The 20170-nt window shown below is 45.1% G+C and overlaps 1 protein-coding gene and 1 non-coding gene across 7 annotated transcripts in view; both read left to right on the top strand.

Annotated features, from left to right (window-relative positions):
* The window catches only part of PPP2R3A (protein phosphatase 2 regulatory subunit B''alpha), a 1290855-nt gene that overhangs the window by 992608 nt on the left and 278077 nt on the right, over window positions 1-20170 (top strand). The gene's annotated exons all lie outside the window — the stretch shown is intronic.
* LOC146785362 (U8 small nucleolar RNA) lies at window positions 18331-18463 on the top strand. The gene has a single exon (XR_014971320.1). It is a non-coding gene; the product is annotated as a U8 small nucleolar RNA (small nucleolar RNA).

Genomic DNA, 20170 nt, shown 5'->3' with positions numbered 1-20170 from the left:
GAGTAAAATATCAACAAAATGACTCCAAAGCATCAAAAATCCAATAAGGGGAACCGAGATATGAAGTTGTAACTTATTAGGCAAAAATAGCAGCAGAAAGCAGTATGTGCCAATATCAGTCTAGTCAAGCGGTAGACCTGGATCCATGCACTGTTTCATGTCAACCACGAAGGAGTGCGGTCAGATACACCAAGTGGGTTCTGCCTTCAAAGATTCTGACTTTGTTTTTTTATGGAGTTTGAAATCCTCCCACATTGTCTGAATCTGCCTCCAAGAAAGGAGCATCAAAAACAGACACCTTTACTCCAAGGTCCCCTGACAGCTCTGAGGTCTTTGAATTCCAAACCGTTTCCAAGTCCCGACTATTCAGGATTTCTGGAGCAACTCCTATGCCACTTCTAAGTCTCTCTAGACCTCCAGGACAGCACTTGGGAGAAAGGAATATAGCTAAGGCCACCAGCAAAATCTAGTCCAGATCTAGTAGGTGCTGGTCTACTGCTCACCTCAGGAAAAAGGCCTTTTGCAGCTTGTTGTGTCCCTGTAGCCACACAGGAGGTCAGCCAACTGCCCCTTGGAGTCTACGTCATTGTTCTTGGGGGTCCAGTCCTCTTCCAATCTTGCTCGGGTCCAAAGAGTGTTCTGAGGAGCATTCCTCAAGTGACTACATTTTTGGTTGCCACTAGTCACTGGGCAGGAGTGACTCCTGGACACTCCCTAACCAATGGGATAAAAGTCCTGGGAACAACCCTACCCACTTTTTCAGCAGTTCCTGTTTGTCCTTCTGCAACCAATACTACAGTGCCCCTCACTCCTAAAATCCAAGATGGGGAACCCATTTTTTCCTTGTACAGAGCTCTTGTGTCCACTCAAAGGTGTGGCCAGAGAAATGAGCAGCCCCCCTTCCCATATGCCCACTCCAAACCAGTTTTGGGGTATGTTAGACCCGGGATCCTTGGTTGGCTGAGGTAGGTACATTAGGCCAAATAGGGACCCGCGTTTCCACGTCAGGGAAAGCAAGGTCACCTTCTGAGATAGCCCCCGCTCACCCCCTTGGTAGCTTGGCACGAGCAGCCAGGCTTATTTTCAAGGCAAGTGTGTAAAGTATTTGCAACCATGCTCACAGCAACCCAATGATGAAGCCACAAATAGACTTCACACAAGTTTTACAAAAACGAGTATACATTTTATAAAATAAGATGTACGATAAGACCACACAATATAAATCCAACATATGAGTATGTGTACTATTTCTCCTGGCTGGTTGTTAGGCCAGCCAGCCCTTGTTGGTTCTGGCGATATTAATGAGCGCTTCTAAACATTCCACTGTAATCCTAATACCATGTTATGCAGTTCGTAATGCTAGAATTAGGCACTTTTGCAATGTAACAATAGTGCAATGCATTATACAACAATCAGGCACTTTGCAATGTAAAAATAATGCAATGCGTAACGCAGCAATCAGGCACTTTGCAATGGAAGAATACTGCAATGCGTAATAAAACCACCAGGTACATCGTTATGCAGAAATAAGGTAATGCGTAATACACTAACCAGGTAGTTCGTTATGCAGGAAGAATGCAATGCGTAATACGCTAATTAGGTAGTTTGTTATGCAGAAACAAAGCAATGTATCATACAACAATCAGGTAGTTCGTTATGCAGAAATAAGGCCATGCATCATACACTAATCAGGTAGTTCGTTATGCAGGAATAATGCAATGCGTAATACACTCCGGCACTGATCACGGTGCCTTAGGCGGCCTCTCCGCCACTCCTGACTCGCAGTCAGCCTTGGCAACAGTTGCCCCCAACACTGGTATGGTGTAACAAAAAGTGAAGCTCCGCACTCCGGCCCCGGTACTGCCACTCCCTTGGCAATGCGGGCCGCGATACAAGCCGAAGCAGAGGCTCGTGCTGCCAGAACGAGAGAGGCCGAGAGCGTCTCCCTCCGAGCCCGCACCCCGCCCCAGGATTCGACACACGTTACCAGGGGGGCGCGAACCCACTCTCCTCTCCTCGTTCAGTGACTTGGGCCTCCGATGCAATCTTTGTGAATTGGCAACGGCGGTCTCGGGCCGGTGGCTCAGCTCCTCTGGGGCTGCCGGTCCGGGCTGCTACTGCTACGAAGATCTCAGGCTGCCACAGGGCACACTCACACACAGCGTCACTAAGACTCCCTTGAGTTTCGGGTGCACGATCACCGGGCACTCCACACGAAGGTCTCAGGCTGCACGAAGGTCACGCGCACAGAGTCGCTGAGACTCACTTTAACTCTGGGTGCACGTTAACAAGACAATCCTCACGAAGGCCCCACGCTGCACAAAGCACACGCACACAGCGTCGATGAGACTCACTTGGATTCCGGGTGTGCATGATATCAAGACAATCCTCACAAAGGTCTCACGCTGCACCAAGCACACGCACACAGCGTCGATGACACTCACTTGGAGTCCGGTGCACCCGATAACTGGACAATCCTCACAAAGGTTTCAGGCTGCAAAAAGCACACACACACACAGCGTCGCTGATCCTTGCTTGGACTCCAGGTGCCCACGATCACAGGGCACACCTTATGAGAATCTCAGGCTGCAACAAGACCACTCACACAAAATTGCTGAGACTCTCCTGGAAACGTTTGTGTTCCTGAGTTTCGGCCACAGGGAGCCATCTCACCTCGGGCCCTTGGGGATAAGTTACTTCAGGACACAGCACAGCAAAGTCCTGTCAAGCCGGGGGACCAGCACACAGCAAAGTCCCTTTAGCCTTTATTTGGTTAAAACAGCAAACTGCAGGCCAGCCCCAGAACACACAGCAAGGGTCAGTCCTCTTGACCACGAAGTAGCTCCAGTCTTGTTCAATCTTGATCAAGCCTTTCTCCCAAGTTCAGGGGCTTCAGCTCTCATAGTTATACCCCTCAATGGCTTTGAAGTCTTTGTTTTCAGGGGGCACTGACCCCTGTTCAAACCAGTTCTGGGTGCCCCCCTGCCAGTGACACCTTCTTCCTTTGATTAGCGGGGGTCTGGATTCTCAATCACTCAGCAGGAGATGGGACAATTGTTTTATAGCAGCAACACAGACCTCTTCACCTCTAGGGGCTATTCCTCCCCCTACACTCCAGATGCAGGTCAGCCTGTTGCTGTCTCACCTCCTCCCCTGGGTCAAGACATTCCCCAGATCCTATTGCTTTCAAATCCAGACAATCAATCCACAACCAGGCAGAGACACACAGAAATGTTAGAGCACAAAAATCCAGCCACTTCTAAAAGAGTGGCTTATAAACACACAATGCAAAAACCATCTTCATAAAAAGATGTGTTATTACATTGTGAGTTCAGGCATACTAAACCTCACCTTTGCATCTTAAGCCTTTGGGAAGATAGACTGGCAAACATATTACACAGCCTTCCCATTCTATTCTATGGGCAAGATGGCCTTTCAACAGTGAAAAACGAAATGGAGATTATTTCACTGTCAGGACATGGAACACAGCTTAGTACATGTCCTACCTTTCACATGCACTGCACCCTGCCCAGGGGCTACCCTGGACCTACCGTAGGGGTGTCTGCTGTGCATAGAAAGGGAAGGGTAAGGTCTGGCAAGTGGGTGCACTTGTCAGAACAACATGGCAGTTTAACAAGCTGCGCGCAGGCACTTTAATGGCAGGCCTGAGTTCCCTTTTTAAGACTACTTGAGTGGGTGGCACAATTAGTGCTGCAGGCCCACTAGTAGCATTTGCATTACCAGCCCTGGCACACATAGTGCACTTTACTAGGGACTTTACTAGTAAGGCAAACATACCAATCATGGACAACCAATTACCATTAAACTTTATACAGGGAGCACTTGCACTTTGACACTGTTTAGCAGTGGCAAAGGCCCAAAGCATCCAAGTTGGCAACACCATGTAAAAAAAAAGGTCTAGGGGAAACCAAAAATTTTAGGGAACTTTAGCCTAAAAGGGGCAAGTCCTACAGGGTAGTTAACCTCCCACTGGGTTTTTCGCCAGCCCGGCTAGTTTGGGCCCTGCAGACCAAAACTTTCCATGCTTTACGTCTCCCCTGACACTAAACTATGACTGGGCGTCCCATTCACGTTAATTACATTCCTAGGCATACCTCAACTGTCTTTCTTGAGCTGATAGGGACCAATTCGCTCACACCCAGTTCATCATATCACCAAGCCTAAGCCATTGTTCTGCTCTTGGAGCAATTTTCACACATATTTAAGGTCATACACTTTCTGGGCATTTGCTCGAGGGCTAATATATAGGTGGGAAAAAGCAACTTTCTGAAGAGTTGCTTATCCTAATTATTTATTAAAAATTCTATATCACCAATGAACTGGACTTACAATAAATATGAAAAATATTATTTTAATCCCTATTGTAGTCGGTTTCTATCAAAAGTTACAGTTTAATGTTTGCAATCCGTACTTTGCCATTTTCTAGGATCCAGCTACAGCCCTGCCAGTGAATATAGCTTTTAGGGTCTAGTCAATAGAGGAACATGGCAACTTTAATTTCGCACTTGTTCCACTTTTAAATATTAGGCACTTTACTTAAATGGGTAACAAGATGGCTTAGGGGTGACATTAATATTTAAAAGCAGGGTCTCTCGCCTGTCAAAAAGGGTAATTTTGACAGGATTGACAGCATGTTTGTAGATGCTACAATCAGGCTACACATTTTGGGCCTGAACCCATGGTTTACAAGCCCACTCTATGAATTGTACATTGGGCGAGGCAGTACACAGGTGACATTTAACTTTCAGGTCCTGGGTGCATTTTCTACACCATATACTAGGGACTTATCAGCAAGTGAAATATTTAATTCAGGGCTATTCCGATTTAACCATGTTTAAATGGGGAGCACAGTTACTTTACTCTTGTTTACCAGGGGTAACAGTGCACAGAGATTTAGGTCTAGCAGGGTGAGAATAAGGCAATAAATCTGGGGTGATCATGCAGAAAAAGCAGGTTTCATACATGCAGGCCTAGCCAAAAAGGGAGTGGAGGGTCGTATAGTGGCAGACTACCATCAGAAATGGTATACAGTGGTATGCTGTTTTTTTAGAGCCCTGGTTCACTAGATAGGGTGGAGGGGACGATACTCAGCACGACAAGTCATCCTAATCAGACGTGTTGGTAGTAACATCTTACAGCTTTGAGAAACTGATTACTGACTTGTGTATGGTGGTAAATACCTTGAAAAGGGATCTCCCTTAGCTCACTTTTCTATATGAGTGCCAGGATGCCCTGAGAGCACTTATTTGAAGAATGATGGAACTGCAACAGAAGGAAAATCGAGCGTGGATAGTGATAACTGGGAGAGGTGCCCAAAAGGAGAGCTTGAGTGAGTGATGGACGTGAAATGATATGCTGGGGAGCAGTACATAGTTGTAGTGATTGGATTAGCTTTATGAAAACTCAGAAGGGATGAAGTTAATGTCAGTGAGTGTACTTGGCCATTGGGATATTTTATTATTTACACTTTATTACTATTTTGTTTTCTCTGGTGTTTAAAAGCAATGAAATATGTTTTTCAAAAATAAATAATATACACTAGATTAACAAGATCACCCAAGAGTACACTTACACTAACCCACAGACAAAAAGACACAAAACTGTAATAGAAAATATAAAGCTTTTTAAGGTAATTCCAAGTATTTATTGTTGTGTGACAAATTTTTCTGCTGATTGCTGATATCGTCTGGATCACTGTCATTCACTGATTTTGTCTCTGTTCACGTTCTTGAAAAAATGTGACAAGCAGTTTATTGTGAGTTGTGAATTTTAATTTGATTTGTTTTATTGCTAGTCCCAAGAAGTAATTTATTTGGTATTCCTACCGGAGGCTCCCATGTGCGCATTTTGCGTATTCAGCAGTATTTTTTTATTTGCTTATATTGTTAGGATAAGTAATTCTGTTATGGGGGCTTGTCATCATGCTACTAACAGACTGCTTTATCTTCATTCTGTTTGATAACTGTCGTCTGATATGTCTCTTTTTGATATGTGATTGTGATCTTTCCCTCAAATCTGTCTCTCACTGAGTTGTCTCAGTCCACTTAGTGAGATCTATACCGTAGACCTATTTCTCTGATCCGTATCTCAAGCCTGCTTTTTTATGTCTCTTTCTAATCTGTGCCTCTTACTAAAATCTGTCTCCCATTTACGTGCCTATACTTCGTGACTCTTAAATCTCTCTCTCTCACTCTCTCTTTGATCTGTTTCTTTTTAGATATGTGTCCCCTATTTCTCTCTTCAAGATTTAAGTCTCTGGTTTGTGTCTGATGGTTATTCAAGGGCAGCGTTTCCCATGTGTCACTTATCTAGTGGCATAGCGCAAAATCATGGAGCCTCGCTGCAGAATGTGATGAGTGGCCCCAGAGTCTCCCATATCTCACAGATATTAATTGATCTTGTCCTGAATTGGGACCCCCCCCCCCTCCACCAAAGGGTTAAGGGGTCCCTGAAGGGATGTGGGACTCACTGCAACGCAGTGGCTCAGGGGCTTGTGTTACGCCCCTGCACTAATCAATCTCTTATTCGTGGCTAAGGCCTAACTCTTTTAGACCTGTATCTCTGATCTTTGTGGTGTCTCTTAGGTCTATGAATATTATTTGTCACTGTTTTATCTGTGATTGAGCTGCATCTACATAATGGATCTGTCTTTAATCTCTCTTTAATTTAGATGTGTTTCGGTGATATATCATAGATCTGTGTCCATGATCACCTGTCGCTAATCCGTTTTCCCACCTTTATCTCCTGTATCTTTATATGCGATATGTCTTTCTTGATGTGTGGTCTTTATTCCTCCTTGTAGGTCCATGTCTGATCTATCTCCTCAGTCTGTCCTGCTTGTGGGTCTGTTCTTCAGATCTTTGGCTCTGATGCATCTTTATCTGATCAGTTTCTCAGATAATTGTTTCTTTTTGTGAGGTCGGTCTCTGTTTATGATTCCCTACAAATGCCTCTCTTTTCAATCTTTGGCTTGCTCTGTCTGTTCCCCTTTCTCTCTCTCTCTTCCCCAGCCCTTTTGTGATCTGTCTCTGTGAACCCTTCTTCTGTGACTTGGTCTCTTTGTGGATATCTTCTGCACAATCTGTCTGCACCGTCTTGCTCTCCAATTCTACTTTCTATATATCGCTTGTATCGTCCATGGCAATAACTACATATTAATGTATCTTTTGTTCTGACTGTCCCGTACTTACTCTTTATTCCCTTTAATTATTGGTAACTTGTAGGATGGGAAGCTGTGCTGTTCATAAACTAATCTTCGGGATTCCTGTTCTCCATGGATCCCCAAGACCGTCCCAACCACTAGCCAAAATACGTTTTCCTGTACTTGAACCATATATTGTAAAGTGAAGTAACAAGACTGTGCAAAAAGATACCATCTCATATATGATCACCAGCCAGGCTTCTTAGCAATGAGAGGAACCAATGCAGCATTGATTATCACCAGGGAACACCTCCAAGCCCTAGATATTTATTCTAGATATGATTATGTACTTGTCAGTACTGGGGAACGGTTCCCTAGCCCATTTCTTCAAGAAGGTGCTAGTCAACCCTGAGGTTACTCAAAAGTAAATATGCCCTCCACCCTAGTCCCTTCCTTCTAAACATTGTAAGAGGGTTACAAGCAGTATCCCTTAAACATCCAGTTCTTCGCCTATTGCTCTCAGTACCATCCTCTAGGAGTTTAGTACCATCATTTGGTTCTCCATCAACCCCCCTCTCCCCAAGCACCCACCACCCCCAATACAGTCACCAGGACCTAAGATGAAGCCTCAGTGATTTTATCTTACTCTTTCAATGTTCTGCAGTCAAATTAATCTCAGATACTTCAAAAGTAAAGAACATTGCACACCAGAAAGAGCAGAGCCATATTCAAGATTTCGTCTTATCCCCCTTCGTAGGCCAGCTCTACCTTTGATAATACATCAGAGAAAGTGAACCACAAGCTCATCTTTGAAATGTTTCCCAAATATGTGAGTTACTAGCTTTGCACATTCACCCTTCAGGTTTAACTCTTTCCAAAATAAAGTTTCCTCAACAGGCTTTGCCATCATTCTTTCATGTGGTTTCCTCTGTGAATTACGTGTTTGAACAGTCTGTGACTCTGTGCATTTGAGGAAGCGCTATTAATAATGCTTACTCGTGATACTTACAGATATGACTATCCAAAATTCAAAAGGTAATATTATTTTTATGTTATGTTGCCACCAGTTGTGAACCTGTAGAGCACTTGTAGGATATTCAGGAGCATATAGCACTTGTAGGATATCCAGGAATGCACAGTCATGCTTGTTTTAGGCTGTTGGAATTGCTCATCACCTTATAAACCTGAGCTGTTTTAATCCATGGCTTTGGGATGCCTGAACCAGTCTCAAGAGGATGGTGCAGGTTGCTTAATGCATCCAGGTGTGTATATATAATACCTAGATGCCTCTCTGGTTGGTGCGGGAACCACTACTCTCTTTTCTGACTTTGTGTAGTATAGACTGCTTCGTCGGCAAGGGAGCAAGCAGATGAATGAGAACCTTTGGCTACTGAGACTGTCAACAAATAGTTGAACAAGGGTTTTTAGTTACGGTACTGTGTACAGAGGAATGAAACAAGAGCTATAGTTGCACTGGGTAATTAAACGTTTAATTGAATACAGTATGCAAAAGACCTCTTGAAAAAGAATGGAGGGAACATCTTCAGTAATAGCTTTAAGAAAACAGACCTTTTTGCAGATGTCACCTACACGTTTTCCCCCCATGTAGACTACTAGATGCCGATTTTTGACTCTGACAGTGCACTGAAGCCTGCTAACCAGGCCCAAGTGCCAGTGCTTTCCCCCCCAAAACTGATGTGTGAATTGGTAACCCCAACTGACAGGACTTTAACCACCTTATAAGTCTCTAGTATATGGTACCAGTGGTACCCTGGGCATAGGGGTTAGAGTGGTCACCAGGGCCTGAAGCACTATTTGTGCCACCCTGAGTGACCCAAGTAAAGCAGGCCTGCAAATTGACATGCGTGACCAAGTTAATGATCTATTTTTAATATATGCTAGTCACCCCTAAAAAAGGCCTTCGAAGCCCAGGAGGCATTTTACTAAAGGTATGGACATGTAAGTGCAAGCTTATATGTCCCTGTAGTGGCCTTTTCCACTAAAGTCTACTTTGTCATATTATAACATGGGCTGGCACCCGGGCAAACCAGAGGTTGGCAGCCCTATCATGGTATTGCCTAAATATGACATGTTCGATATCAAGCATAATACCTCATCAGCCCTGACACGAATCTCGTGTTGAGGACGATGTGACATGAACCCTGATGGCTACCTGAGAGGTTGCCCACCTGGTTGCCCCAGCCTTTCCTGTGCTCTGGCTACCTGCCTGCAGCTGCTGCTGCCAAGACAGGAATCTGACCCCCTGCCAGGAGGTGTGAACTTCCCCAGGAATCACACAGCCTTCCTAGACAGGTTGGCAAGTGAAGTGACACATCAAGGTGGTGAGCTTCCAAGGCTGTACCCCTGTGATATGCAGCCAAGCTGCCTCCCAAAGGAGGAAACACGCCTCCTCCTGCCCCCAGGCACATTTGCACCTCTGCAGGTGAGAAATGTAGGTATTCAGGAGGTGTACAACCCCAGAAGGCTATCCACACCTCTGGGGTGGGCTACCTGGTCTGTACAGCTGAGGAAGACTTCTGCCATTTTTAAAAGTGGTAGAATAGAGGGCTATGGGTAGAAGAGGTGACCTACACCCCTGGATGTGGTCACCTCGGGCGGATTAGCCGCTGAGGCTAGTAGCCCATTGGCCAGATGCAAAATAAAATCAAATCAGGTGTTTGTTAAGCGCGACTACTCACCCATAAGGGTCTCAAGGCGCTGGAAGGTGTGGGGGGGGGGTTCGCAGGTTCCAGTCAATCAAGGAGGGGGTCTGTCGAAGAGCCAGGTTTTGACATTTCATGGGGAGCGATGTTATCTGTCTGAGGTGGAGCGGAAGGTCGTTCCAGGCTCTGGCCACGCGGAAGGAGAAGGAGCGGTCTCCCGATCTGGTCTTTCTGGTGCGGGGGACTACGGCGTCGCAGAGCTGGGCTGATTGTAGGGTCCTTTGGGGTGCGTGGAATTTGAGTCGCTATTCAGGTATGCTGGTCCGGTGTCGTGGAGGGCCTTGTGAGCGTGGGTTAGCATCTTGAAGGTGACTCTCGCTTCGATGGGGAGCCAGTGGAGTGTGCGCAGGTGCTGGGAGATGTGGCAGTGTTTTGGCAGGTTGGGGACCAGTCTTGCTGCGGCGTTTTGGATGTTCTGTAGCTTGTGGGTGAGGTTTTTGTTTATTCCGGCATAGAGTGCGTTGCCGTAGTCGAGCCTGTTGGTGACCAGGGCATTAGTGACGGTCTTTGTGTTTGAGGGGGATCCATTTGAAGGTCTTACGTAGAAGGTGGAGGGCGTGGAAGCAGGAGGACGAGACGGAGTTGATCTGGCGGTCCATTTTGAGCTCTGAGTCCAGGATGATTCCCAGGTTGCGTGCGGGGGGCCACCGGTGTCGTTCCAGGCGTCTGGGTTTGGGCCCATGATGAGTACTTCCGTTTTGTTGGTGTTTAGTTGTAGGCAGCTGTTTTTAATCCATTTGGCGACGGCTTCCATGCCTTCTCGAAAGTTGTGTCTGGCGGTGTTGGGTTCATTGGATAGGATGAGGATGAGTTGGGTGTCGTCTGCATATGACACAATGTTGAGTCCGTAGGTTCTGACGATGGGGGTGAGCGGAGCCATGTAGACGCTGAAGAGCGTAGGGCTGAGGGAGGACCCCTGGGGGACTCCGCAGGTGGTAGGTGTAGGGTCCGAGAGGAAAGGGGGGAGTCTGACCTGCTGCGTTCTGCCGGAGAGGAAGGAGCGGATCCAGTCGAGGGCCTTGTCTTGGATCCCTGCGTCGTGGAGTCTGCGTATTAGGGTGCGGTGAGAGACTGTGTTGAATGCCGCTGAGAGGTCGAGGAGGATGAGGGCTGCTGTTTCTCCTTTGTCCAGTAAGGTACGGATGTACAGATGCACCCACACCCGTAAATTTAGGATTTAAGGGCTACCCCTAACACCAGAACCTCAGTTGTGACCTGACTTGCTACAAAAGATACATGAAGAGCCCGAGCTGCACAAAGCAAAGACGTGATACTCTGCACCTGTGGCAACCTTCCTGGAACTGCACGACTGCGACTTGTCCTAGACCAAAGATGGAGGGTTCCTTTGAGAAGCAAAGGCAACTCAAGACTTTGCTGGACCGGTGGCACTAGTCCCCTGCACTCCACAGGTAAAAACATACCAGAACCAAAGATTCGCTCACCATAGAGCCCTTCGAGTGATTGCCCAAAAGTAAATGGTCCAGTTCATTGTGGGAAACGTAGTTCTGACCTCCACAAACTTTCAGGCAGCTACCATGTTCCTTTGGAGGTCGAAATAACTTTCTGCTGAGCTTACCATTGCCAAGGCTTGTTGGTCGCCAGTCCAGCAACCACCCCCTTTACTCGACGCTGTGCCTCGAGGGAACTCTGCAAAATCTTCATTTAATGTCAGCGGTGGCTTCACTCTCGACCTTTTGCACTCTGTTCCCCACAAGCAATGTGTAATCGATAAAACCAGCTCCCTCGCAGCTCCCACTTCAGCACCAAGGACAGTTAGGTCAATTTTGCACCCAGGCTTCTCGAGCCAACTAAAATCGAACTGACTGTTGTGGCTTGGTCCTGGGGCCTGCATCACCTTTACCCTCCTTGGGTTCCACTGAACTCGACCCGCAAGTGACCGATTGTCACTAGTGCTTTTTCCTATTGACCGCAATGATAAACTTTTGCAGTACTGTTTTTCACTGATTTAATATTGAATCTAAAATTGATAACTCTGGTTGTACTTACCTGATTTACTTTGTTTTGCTGTTTAAATGTACATACAAATCTGCTTTACTTTTATAAATTGTGTTTGACTTCTTTTGAGTCGTGTCAATGACTTATCGTCTACGTTGGCACTCTGAAATGCTTAACACATCTTCCTCTAGTAAAGCTTGACTGCTCTTTGCTACCTTGCCAGGACTTAGCTAAGGATTTACTATTGGGAATCCAAGGACAATCTTTAGGGCAGTGTGAGAGTATTGCATGGTGAAGCCAAACCAGCATACCCCCTAATACTCCACCTTCCTACAGTAGCCAATAGTATTTCCTTATGGCTTCAGAAATAAAACAAGTGTTCTCTTGAAGAATTTGTGCTTAAGTTGAAGGGGGAATACATTTCTCCATTTTAACATTACTTCTTAGACTCACATAAATATATTAAGATCATACGTTTTATAATTACGCTCAACTACCTTCATCTAGGTTTCTTTTCATGCATTTCCTTTGTTCCGCCACTAACTTTTACTTTGCCTTTTACTTGTGTTTGTTTTGTTTGTTGTCCTTCCCCTTTCTTGCCATTGAGTTATTTCCATTTATTCCGTTCTGGTCCTCTTTCAGTATAAAGCCCAATCAATATAGTCTGGTTCACCAATATTGTTCCTCGTCTGCATTGTCAGCCTTTGGCTCTCATCATAGCATCCCATTAGCATTTCACCACATAGTCCCTCAGCGAAGCATGTCCTTATTATAAATCTACATTGTGTACTGTACATCCCTATACCTGTCCCCCAGACTATCACCTGGCCAGACAGTGTTACACTTACCTGGAGAAGTGGACTGTTAACCCGTCAGAAAAGGCTTTTTGATTTTGCCATTTGTGGACTGGCACATAGCGATAGCAAAAACAAATCATCACTGGAGACATTCCCTTGTTCATACAAGAGTTATCCAGCAGCAAGCAGGTTTGCACAGGAAGCAGCAAGGACTGGAAGAGTCAAGCACATCAGCACATCACATTCCATCCTAATCCTTCCTGGTAGTATTGTGTTTCTTTCTTCCAGGATGAACAAGAATCGGAACTTGGTACTCCAGTAGTGGAAAAAATAGGAAGCATGTGACCTCTGTGCACTATTAGCAGCAGTGCCAATTGCTGTTCTCCAATGTTTGTACCAAGCACCTCACTTTGCAGATAAGAAACCAGAAAGGCTGCCAAAACTCATTCACTTTGGTCTCTGTACAAATGAATGAGGCTCTGCTTTGCTTTGAAGTCCTCTAAACTGAAAGTAGGTTATTCGAGACTCGTAAGTCGCTTTTTCTACAGACTCAAAAGCTGACTTCTTCTGAAAAGCATGTTCAACTTCCTGCTTCCAGATTCGGTACTAGTAGTAATGCCTTCAATCATGGATATCTTGCAGAACTTCTATAACCAAAGAAACTCCCTTCACAGACAAATTGGAACTGCGAATTTCTGGAGTCCTAATATTTTACTGTAGAGCTTCTATTGAGATCGCTTCTGCTGGCTTTTATTAGGTTGCATGTTATTGTTTTCCTTCTTTTTTTCTGTTGATTTATATGTACTTTCTGCTCTTTTGTTGATATTTTGGAAACCTTAATAAGACCGTTCTGTTTTTAAACAACACATTTTTATTAGTAAAGCAAAAGAAAAGCAGTCTTGCCCACCCCTCACCCAAACTTGCCGATATATCCATGGCCAAACAGTGCCACATCCCAACCAGATCATAAGATTATATGGTAAATTGCCCGTCTACCCTCATAGTTGCAGTTCTCTTAATAAAACCGTTCTTGGCAGTGCTCAATTTGAAAAATAAATAAGTACAGGGACTCGAAATGCTTCATAGTATCTCGCTGCTAGCAAGATTGCGGAGTATCAGTGCTACCTAGTTTTGATTCCAGCTTGTGCCTTTTTATTGCACCACCCTATATTTCCTGTCTCTGTATCTCCCTCTTGCCTATTCTATATTATCCCAGAATTCACCATTTGTCACTGTTCCCCATCTTTCATTTCCTCTTTTTCTCTTCCTTTTCTCTGTTTGGGTCAGAGTCTGATGAAAAAGTAGTCCAGTTCCCGAAAAATGAGCATCTGTGGCACCGCCTATTCATGGTCATAGCACGTAACACTCCCAACAGCCCTCTCCTGTAGATAGCTCAAACCCATTTTAGTATTAAGAGACTTTTTGCAGTATGATTTGCACACAATTGTCAGAAGCTTTGTCCGTTTACAAGATGTTAACGAATGAAAAGGTATTGAAATGTATTGCTCACAGATTGAGCAATTTCTAAATTGAGCAAACAGAAATCAGAAAAGAGTTAAGTGTGGTGTTGGTGTTTTTAGCATACCATTTTCAGTACAAAGGTTTACAGAGGTTCTTTAGCATTTCTGGCTTTAAAATGAAATTTCAGTGTTGCGCATCATATATTCTGACTTTAATTCCAGCCCAAACCAAATTAGAACTTCAAAGAAATGGGGGTTAGGTCTCCTCACCCCCAAAGGTGATCCACGCAGGATTACTAATGACTTTGAGCGCTAGAATGGAAGCAACGAGACACTCTCCTTAAAAAACAATCACTGTAACAGCCAATTGGCGTTGCCAATGCTTATTTGCCTTGGCATTAGCCTATGAGGACTTGGGGGCAGCCAACCACAGGGAGGTCTGTCCCCGGAGGTTTAGGTGAAGTGATGCAGTCCAACAACTGCACAGGGGGTTGGTGCTATATTTGGGCTACTTTTGTAGCCCAAACAATATATAGACTGCCATTTTGCTCGTAGCGACATTAGTGATAGGCAGTTCAAATTTTCTGGGAGGCACTTGCGTTCATGATGGCCGATACTGTGGGTCAAGACCAGGTGGCCCAAGCCATGAGGCTATTGGTGGTGGCTGGGCGCCTGGACCTCCTGGCCGATGGGGCCCAGCAGCGCAGGAGGCCAGTGCGGAAGGCAGCTGACAGGGTCGATGCTGCCGTGTTGCCTGTTACTCACCGTGCCAGTTCCAGCCTCCTCTAGCAGGTGAGCAAATGGGCTGCTCACGCACGAGGAGAACGACCTCAGGAAGGTGGACGGGCAGGGGCTGATATGGGGGAGTGCGGGCAAGTGAGGGGAACGCATCCCCATGCGAGTGGTTATCTTGCAGTGCAGGGGAGGCACATGTGAAGAGTCGTGAGGCCTCAGAAAGTTTGGGTAGACGGTTAGGCGAGGAGCTTATGCATGGTTTACCAGCACACCAGACCATGTTTCTTCTTTTTTCCAGGTTGGTAGGTTAACTGGGGGGCCAGACTCGGGAGAGCCACGTGCGGCTTCACGGCCTGAGGTGAAGAGACAGCGTGGCCCGTGCGGCTAGCTGGAATCCATCGGGGTGTCTGGATCACGGCCACAAAAAAGTCTGGTGTGACCTCCACAGTGCAACTGGCAAAAGGACTGGAAACCTCCGCCTTCCAGACAGAGTACAGGACTATGCGTCCTGCATCGTTAGAAAGGTGGGGAGGGCAAGGTACGCCCCCCTTGGACGTTTGGCATTTTGAATAGTTCTTACATGCGAATAAGCCCCTTCTGAGGTGAATGGACAGTGGAGCGCTCAGAGAGTTTGGTGCACAGACTGAGCTGTCAATGCTTGATTAATTAGGAAGGTAGTTTAGAGGAAGGGGAACTGAGGGATGATATCGAGGCGTAGGAAGAAGACCAAAACTGGTGGCGGGAAGGGGGGTCTTTTAACTCACCTGCACCTAATGGTCTGAATTTTTATCGGATCCACATGGAGGTTGCAGGTATGGGTAGAGGACATTGCACAATTCATACTCCCCCTCATAGAGAAGGGGCAGTCGAAGGAAACATTTCATGCAAGTTGCCGGTTATTTCATTAATGAGCAAGCTCCTATGGGGCCATGCCCCTTAAGTTGGAGAACTTCGGAAAAGGATTTTGGAGGGTTGGGTGAGGGTAGCTGGGCGCGGGGCCCTGATACGGAGGCTGCTCACCCTGGATGTTTTGAATGATGCAATTGAGTCCCTTGGGACAGTGTGCTCATGGAATAGGGAAACAGTTCTGTTTTCGACCCTCATGTCCTGGATGTTTTTTGGGGCCTTCCGGGTATCTGAGCTATTGGGGTAAGGGGAGTAGGGGTTTGCTGTGGTAGGAGGTGCAATGCGGGGAAGAAGGCTTACATGTTTGGTTGTAAAAGTCTAAGACTGACCAAAGGAAGGAGGGGAGAAAAGTGCTTCTGAGACTTAACCCCTCAGTGGCCATTTGCCCGGTACATTGGGCTGAGGCACTTCTGCTTGGGTCAGCTATTGAGGGAAAGGTATTTAAGCATGTGGGTGGTAAGCCTGTTAGTTCTTTCCAGTTGGCAGTTTTGCGCAAGGCTCTAAGGTCTATTGGAGTGCACTCAATCGGTTTTAGAACCCACTCATTTAGGATCGGGGGTGCGACAGAAGCGGGTCAACAGGATTGGGGCTTAAGGGAGTATCATAGAGCTGGGTAGATGGTCGTCATATTGCTTTCGTATGTATAATTCATTGGAGAACAGCACGTCCGTGACAGACAACTAAAGCTTTCTTTAGTGAGACCTAAAACACATTTTTGCTATGTTTTATCTATGTCCAGCACAAGTCTGTTTCACTACCTGTCTCATTTGTACCTACCTGTTCTTTCTAGTTTGCAGATCTGGCAAAAGGCTTAGTGGCAGTCTGCAGCTGTCATTGATCCCCCTTCACCATAAACTGAATGCATGTCTCTTTGAACCTTCCTACAACAGGGGTAGCCTTGCGAGCGGGTAATGTACTTTTTGATTTGCCACTTCAAAAGTGTAAACACGAAAATTATCAGGTATTCAGTCTGCCCACTTTCCTCCCACACTCTGACCCAGGTGGCTAATTTATTTTTCAAAATCATTACGAAAATTGTTTTTTCTTGATTAATTTACCACATGCTTCCTCTATAGTGTTGAGCATGAGCGCTGTGCTAAAGCATGCTTGATTAAATTCAATTATTTTCTGCCACCTAGCTGTTAAAGATAATTTTTAACTCAGAATATAATATCAATTTGTACTATCATTTGTTTTAGAAAGTGAAGTTGTGGTTGCATTTTAACCAACTGTGACTGGGTTATCTTTTATTTTTTTTTAAAGATTGTCTTAAATTTTAAGGTTTCCAGATTAATGTAACTAGATAGTTTCATTTTTAGGTCTCGCCTACGCAGCGCGCCTGCGCTGCATAGGAAAAAGACCTTTAGCAATCGATTCCGTTTTTCAGGCAAAAACGTGCACGCATTGCATTCCTTTGAATGCAACGCGTGCACGTTTGGCGATTCCCTTGCGGGAGCGAGCTTTGAAACCATGTGTTTGTAATTAACATATGGTTCCTGCTCGCTCCCGCAAGGGAAACAAGCGCATGCCCCCTCCTCTCTCCCCTCCCCCTGCTGCCTCCTCCTCTCCTGCCAAACCTGCTCTCGGCTAACTTTCGCGGCCGCGGAGCTGCACTAGTCTTTCAGCGCTTGTTTCAATGGAGGACATGCGCTGTTTTATTATTTGATACACACAAAAACGAAACCCAAAAAAACCCCACAAAGCTGTTGCTCTATGAACTTCCAGTAGGCTTTACAAGAGTAATCTACGGCGTCAATTCAAGCAAAGGGTTTCTCGAATATTGTGGGTTAAAAGTTTTTTTTTCCGGGGGGGGGGGGGGGGGGGGGTGGGTGCTAACCTCAGGTTCTGTTTGGCCGGGGCTGTGCCACTTGACGCTTGTTGGAGGGAGATGTTTTTCGTATTTCCTTTAAAAAACAGGTAGGCAGTGAACGAAATAGCAGAGACCTTTCAGTACGCATGCACACTGACAGCTGGGAGGCTTTCAGAGACGGAACACATAAAAATCCACTTTGCGACAGGCTGTATCTCAAGCGCGACATTGAAAGCAATTGTAGGAGAAAAGCATTGCGTGAATTTTCGATTTGTTTCCATTATTTGTCTATCGATGAATCCGTCTGTATTTAACAATATCAAAATAGATTTGTCAGTAACTTTTTAAAGAACCCAAAATGTAATCAAAAAATGTAATTTGGCAAAGATTTATCTTTAAAAGTTTGCAAACAGGCTTTCTGCTGCCTAGCTAAGCTCTACTAAAATTACTAATTACACAACTAACCTACCGGAACGTTCTCTGTTGTGGTAAATGACTTCCTCGGAATTGCAACATGGTTGCCGCTAAGAGCATCCATTGATCTCCCGGGCTACTTCAGATGCTAATGTATGTAAATAAAACTCGCACAGTCCAATAGGATCCCAGAGAGAAGCAATTTTGCTGAACTTCTTCAATCCTAATTCATAACGATAATGAGAAAATTCCATACTTTTCAGACTGTGGCTGAACAATGAAAAGTGATGTTGAATGTCACTTTGCCTGCACTAAGTTTCCCAAGACCTCTTCATCTTAAATATTTTATGCGCTGCAAGTATTAGCATAGTCAGTGAGGTTGATCCTTACCTGTAACTCCTCCGGGAGAAACAAAAATGATAATAGGAGAGAGATGAATACATGATTATTCTCTCGAGACCAAAGGTGTTTAACAACCGCCTTTGGTACTCCAGTCTGATACGTTTGACAATCATTACTATGGATTAACGAAATAATGTTTGCAGTGTTCATTGATTTACAAAGCGGAATGAGTTTGAGGTAAATTATTTGTTGTACATTGTGTTGAAGATTGCTGGTGAGTTTATAGCGTCTCCAAATTTGTTTGAATTTTCAGTTTGTTGATGGATATAAACTTTATTTTAATGATCTTATTAGGCAGTTTAGGATTTAGCATTGGTTTTGATGTGACGTCTGTCGACGTTGACCAAGAAGGTGACCTTGTTTAATGTAATTTCTGCATATGTAAAGCGCTCCAATACCTCGGGTTGAGTTTGCGCTATATGAAACTGCACAAATAAAAAGCATTTGCAATGCAATAGTTCTCGCATTCTTTAGCGTTAGAGCTATTGGCGTTGGTTTGGAGTGTATGGGGATGTATGAAGAGTGACATAGCTGCAGCACTGCCTAGAGGTCTTAGAAGGAGGAATTACCGATAAGACCAGAGAAGAAAGTAGCAACACTGTCTAGAAGACTTAGCATGAGGAATAACCACTGGGACTAGAGGAGCAGCTACAGCACTGCCTAGAGGACTAAGAATGAGGAATTACCACTATGAAAAAAGTCACAGGCGCAACACTGCCTAGAGGACTTAGAATGGGGGAGTTACTGACTGGACCAGAGAAGCAGCTACCAGCAGTGCTTGGAGGACTTAGAATGAGGAATTACCACTGAGAACAGACACACTGTAGCAGCACTGCCTAGAAGACTCAAAATGTGGGACATACTGATGCGACCAAAAAAGCAGATTCAGCATTGTCTAGAGTAATTAGAATGAGGCATTATCAATGAGACCAGAGAAGCAGCTAGCAGCACTGTCTAGAGGATTTACAATGAGGAATTACCAACGGAACCAGAGGAGCACCTTGCAGCACTACCTAAAGGGCTGAGAAATTAACACTGGGCAGAATAACATAGCTGCAGCACTGCCTAGAGGACCACTGGGACCAGAGAAGCTTGTTTAGTTCTTGAGTGCTCGAACGGTAAGGCAATAACTTCCAAGTTTACTTGTAGTTTTTGCCTTTGCCAGGGCTGGCTTTGTTTTCAAGGCCGGCTTTGTCCCATCTGAATTGATTTTGACTGTAATTGTTTGGTAAACTGTGATTTCAGAGACATCTAACCTGCCTCAATTGGCCCCTATTGTAATAAACAATGGTGGTTTATACCACTCATCATAAAAAAATAATATCTTTCTATTTTACATGAATTGACCTCATTTTTGTGCTTTACCTTGCCACAAGAATTTGCCTCAGAATCAACATTTGTATTTGCAATGAGGCCCTAACAGCCATCCACCCAGAACACTCACATATACAATTCCTACCACAATAAACGCAGCTCCAACACGCCTTGCAATATCACCTCAGCATTCAAAGCAAACAGCATGCAACACACATCCCTTCTTAAAAACAAGCATTTGCAATGCAATAGGTCTCACATTTACGCGAGTTTGAGCTATTGACATTGCAAATGACAATGCCTTTTATTTTATTTTTCGTTTTTAAAACAAAACAATAGCCAATAGCTTAAACTCACGTAAATGCGAGACCTATTTGCATTGCAAATGCTTGTTTAAAAGGCAAGTAAGGCACCATTTTGTGGATGTGCGTCTGCGAGAGTGCTGCCTGCAGATCCCTTTTCTGGTCTGGTACCGTCATGATACTTGTTGC

This window comes from Triturus cristatus, chromosome 11 (genome assembly GCF_964204655.1).
Source record: "Triturus cristatus chromosome 11, aTriCri1.1, whole genome shotgun sequence".
NCBI lineage: Eukaryota > Metazoa > Chordata > Amphibia > Caudata > Salamandridae > Triturus > Triturus cristatus.
This window is presented reverse-complemented; position numbering and strand designations above follow the sequence as displayed.